Below are 5,514 nucleotides of genomic sequence, written 5' to 3'. Positions count from 1 at the left end.
AGTAGTAGAACGTTCTTAGAGCCTTTCATGATTTTAGGCCACACAACATCATAAACCTTCACTGCCAACTAAAAAGTATAAAGTAGTAAAAAAGTATCACAAGCAAAGTTATTGAAACCCTCTCTTAAAATGGATGTGTGTATAATACGCGTCACTTGAACGTAAACCACGCAAACACATTTTTAAGTCGCTTTTCGTACTTTAGTTTGAATATCTAACTTTTGTTGACTCGCTATCTCGATGCTGTATTAGTATGCTATAGTATATTTATGCTTTGATATGGTCAGTTCTTGTTCACAGCTTGTCAAAATGAAAATTTGAAAACCATCATAGATTTTTAATAGATTTTTAAGAGTGTATGAATTTATGTATATTACAAAAAGTGAAGAAAACAACAGCTGTCAAAGAAATAAATATTAAAGCAATGCTTCGTTTGTAGATAAACCTCTTTCAATATCAGTGAAATAATAACGCCTTTGTAAAACTTTTCATCGATTTTTGTTTAAATACCCATTTTACTGTCATACAATTTAAAAATGCACTATGTAAATCAAAGCCTGTTTGGTGCAGTGGTAACGAGCAAATGTTTTTATTCCTGTGGCCCCGGGTCCAGTGGATGCTTATTTTTAGCTCACTTGAGCACAACGTGCTCATGGTGAGCTTTTGTGATCGCCTTTTGTCCGTCGTGCGTCGTCAACATTTTGCACTGTGAACACTCCAGTGGCCACATTTGTTATCCGATCTTCATGAAACTTGGTCAGAACATTTGTCCGATTTATACCTCGACTGAGTTCGAAACTGGGTCATGCTGGGTCAAAAACTAGGTTACTAGGTCAAAAAAAGAAAACCCTTGTGGACACTGTAGAAGTCAGATTTGATGCCCAATCTTCATGTAACTTTGTCAAAATGTTTGTCCAAATGATATGTTGGTTGAGTTCAAAAATGGTTTCTGTCCGTTGAAAAACAAGGCCGCCATGGGGCGGGGCAGTATTCCTTATATGGCTATAGAGAAACCATATGAACACTCTAAAAGTCACAATTTTGCCCAATCATCATGAAACTTGTTCAAAACATTGGTTTCATTGAAATCTCGGACGAGTTTGAAAATGGTCCAGATCGGTGAAAAAACATGGCCGCCAGGGGGCGGGGCAGTTTTCTCTATATGTATATAGTGAAACATGTTAACACTAGAAGTCACATTTTTCGTCCTATCTTCATGAAATTTGGTCAGAACATGTGTTTTCTGGCCGCCCGGGGGGGGGGGGGGTCATTTTCCTTACATTTGTATAGTAAAAAAAGCTTGTAAACAAAGTAGAAGTCACATTTTTTGCCTAATCATCATACTCTTTTCTAAACATCGATTTTATAAATATCTCGGACGAGTTGGAAAATGGTCATGATGGGTGGAAAAACATGGTCCCCAGGGGGTGGGCAATTTTCTCTATATGTATATATTGAAAACATGTAAACAGTCTAGAAGACACATTTTTTGCCCAATCTTCATGAAATTTGGTCAGAACATTTGTTTCCTGGATACGACAGTTGAGTTCGAAAATGGTTTGGACCGGTTAAAAAACATGGCCACCAGGGGGGGGGGGGTCCTTTTACTTATATTTATATAGTAAAAAAGCTTGTGAACACTCTAGTTTCCTAATTTTCTGGCAGTTTTGTCTGCGCTTTCCTCTTCCTTCCTGCTGGTTTAAATTACCTCTTCCAGACATTTTGTGATGCTTTCGTTATATAACTAAGAAATATCTCTGCAGATTAATGTAGATTTTTTAATTTCGATTTTTTTCTGTAGGTTTAATCCTTGGAATCCACTGGCAGAAAGGAAGTGATCTCAGAATTAATGTCTACTATATAATGGGCAGTAAAATTCTTACTCAGGAACTCTTTATTCATCAACATACTAGTATGCTCAAGATAGCCTCCCTTGAAGGTCCCACATTTCTGCTAAAATAAACTGGGTTGTATTGTTTAATACAATAACACACATTATTAAAGATTTGTGTTTTAAAACGGATTTATAGATTTTTTAATTGGAAATATAATTGCAAGGTGAGTCTGAAAATAGTTCATTATTGTTTATAAACAAAGCTCTCAGGGGGTTGGTAGTTTTTTGTATGTCTACATTTGTTGTCCCTACCGGTGAAACCGGAGGGGACTTATGGTTAACACTCCGTCTGTCTGTCAGTCTGTCTGTCAGTCAGTCCGTCACACTTTTCTGGATCCTGCGATAACTTTAAAAGTTCTTCATATTTGTTAATGAAACTTGAAACATGGATAGATGGCAATATGGAGATTATGCACGTCATTTCATTTTGTTCCTGCGTCAAAAATTCTGGTTGCTATGGCAACAAATAATTTATTATTTTTTTACTGACAATGGTGGAGTTTCACCGGTAGGGGACCATATTGCTTGGCAATCTCTTGTTTATAGTGAAACATTGTGAATACTTTAGTCACATTTTAGTTCAATATGAATGACACTTGTTGAGTGCAAATGTTGTTATCATATCTTTATTTAGTTATGTCAAATAGTTTTTAATATCATCTTCACACATGGTGACAATCTTTATGAGCATAATATTTTTTGCTCATGGTGAACTTTTGTGATCACCTTTTGTCAATTGTCTGTCTTCCGTTGTGCGCCATGAATATTTGCCTTGTTAACACTGTAGCAACCACATTTATTGTCGGATCTTCATGAAACTTTGTCAGAAGATTTGTCCCACTGATATCTTGGACGAGTTAAAAAATGGTTCAGGTCTGTTGAAAAACATGGCCGCCAGGGGGCCATTTGTTGTTCATTCTTAATGAAACTTGGTTAGAACATTTGTTCCATTGATATCTTTGGCTGCAAAAAACAGGTAATTTCTTTTTTTCTAAAGTGAGCGACTTTGGGCCTTTCAGACCCTCTTGTTATAAAACGCTTTGCTTGAATTTGTCATTGTTTCAGACTATTCCAAACAGTACATGTGTCGTGCTCTGTGAAAAGGGTGTTAAATGCATGTTCGTAAAGTGTCGTCCCAGATTAGCCTGTGCAGTCCGCACAAGCTTATCAGGGACGACACTTTCCGCTTTTATGATTTTTTTGTTTTAAGAGAGTCTCTTCTTAGCGTACCTCAGTTAAGGCGGAAAGTGTCGTCCATGATAAGCCTGTTCGAACTGCACAGGCTTATTAGGGACGACACTTTACGCACATGCTTTAAACTCCCTTTTCACATAGCGCGGCTCATACATTTGTTAGTAAATATATTTAATTATATGTTTCTAAAATAAGAAAATCTGTAAATACGTATTTTTAACTGAACGATTGTGTTAATACGATAGTGACAATGGTATCAAAACTTCGGTTTGCACTCTAAAACATAAGCAAAACACATCGAAGCAATGTGTATCACGATCATATTAATATGCATGTATATAAGTATACTTTTAATAAATCTCGATTTCTTTCGGACGTGGGCTTTAACTGTTTTTTCCCCAAAAGCATATATTATCACCAGAAATTCGATTTTATTTTTTACTAAATCAATCTCTTATTCAATGGACGAGTGTTGTAAAGTCTGTGCATGCCGCATAAACTTTCCCGTGTACCTGTCAAATTGAATTGCAGGTTTAATAAGTAATAGATGTTGAACGTGATGAATGTTGAACCACGAGGAAATTAAACATCATGTATGAGGTTTTCATCAGATTTATGTGTCAGAATGTTACAAAATTCATTGTTTATCAAATAATTCCGTATTTTAAACTCCGGACCTATTTTCTTGTTTACCAAACCAAAATAGGAATTTTAGTTGAATTTGTTTATGGAAACTTAAAAAAAAACTTATTCTTTATACCGTATGAATCGCGTTATCGGAATTTTTTAATACCATTTGCAAATACTTAATACATCAGTAAAATACGCGTTAAACTTAGTCCAATGTGCAATTAAAAAAGCTGAAATCTGCATTACAATCAACAAGATGACGATACAAGGTGAAGGTCTCAGTGGTTTTCCAAGTTCAAGTTCCAGGTAATAACGACATATTGATGGTGCTCATGTATTCCGAATGAAACAAACTTTTATAAATTTAAGCCCGATATACAGTGGTAATACCTCGATTACTCATACTTTGCTTCCGTTTGTCGGCTTAACCCATTTATGCCTAGTGGACTCTCCCATCCTTCTAAATTGGATCAATTTATTTCCAAAATTAGGGATGTCTAGTATATTTATTTCTATACTTAGAAAATTTCTTACATAAATTCCTTTAAGCAAACAGCGCAGATCCTGATGAGACGCCGCATCATGCGGCGTCTCATCTGGGTCTACGCTGTTTGCCTAGGCCTTTTTTCAGGACGCTAGGCATAAATGGGTTAAATTTGAAATGTTGGCATTCCTTATATGCCAAACAAAGCGACTCGAGCCTTGGAACAAGGCAACATAAATAGTGTTATTATGTGTGTGCCAAAAACAAACAAAATCGTGAAATACCAAGAAAAATGTGCGTACAAAAACGTGATATTTCGCATTTAGATGGCATTTAAGAGACATTTGCGAAATGACTTGTTAATATTGGAGAAACTATAAAATATGGAATTATTTCTGTTTAAAAATTTCTCATTTTAAAATCCAAGCTAGCACAGTTTGCAATGTATAGGTCATTTAAATTAATTAATTTTGGACCATGCAAACATTGTTGGGAGAGGTAATAAGAAACACGACTGGTGAATTGTTTTACAGTCAGAAAATGTCTCTGCTCTTGTTGATCAGCATCTCAGACCCAACTATTAAATTGTTATTTTATTTCTGTATTAAAATAGAGATCAGCGAATAGAAAACCAGTTTGAAATGTAAAAAAAGAAACAAAACTTGGCGGCAAGCGACGCGGCAAACGAACTGCGGTCGCTTCTAAATTCTAAAATCGTTTATGGTCGTTGCAAAGGTCACTGCAAGTGTGATTGCATCAGCGTTTTACCGTAAACATTGTTTGTAGTACTGGATTTCATTTGCATGTATATTATAAGTGCATGATAAAAAAATGAAACATTCTGTTTTAATGGGATAATAATGCGTCATATTTTGCTAAAGCTCTTTCATACATAAGAAGCTCAGTAAAACAAACATTACTAACGTGCAAAAGAAACCGTTGCATGCGTGTTTTCTTTTAATGTATTTATTTATTATGTTTAACTTTTTATTGTGAACAAAAGTAGCAAACATACGTCGATTATCCTTAAAATCAAGGAAATCAACATTTTCTAAGCGCCTTGCATTTAATGTGGTAATGTTGTTTCATTATAGTGCAGATGGTTGGGGTGTTTGTGGTGGCCATGGTGATGGTCACGGTGATGTTGACGATGATTATTATCATGATGACGTCATTTGTTAGGATGACCATGTTGCTGTGTATGGTGATATCGACGATGACGATAGTGTAAAAGTGTTTTATGATACTTAAATGTGCGAATACTCGTCATGATAGTCACTTGCGGCGTGGATAAACAAAGAAAAAATATATG

This window comes from Dreissena polymorpha, chromosome 4, assembly GCF_020536995.1.
Source record: "Dreissena polymorpha isolate Duluth1 chromosome 4, UMN_Dpol_1.0, whole genome shotgun sequence".
NCBI classification, from domain to species: Eukaryota; Metazoa; Mollusca; class Bivalvia; order Myida; family Dreissenidae; genus Dreissena; species Dreissena polymorpha.
The sequence above is the reverse complement of the archived record's forward strand: the minus strand, read 5'-3'. Positions refer to the sequence as shown.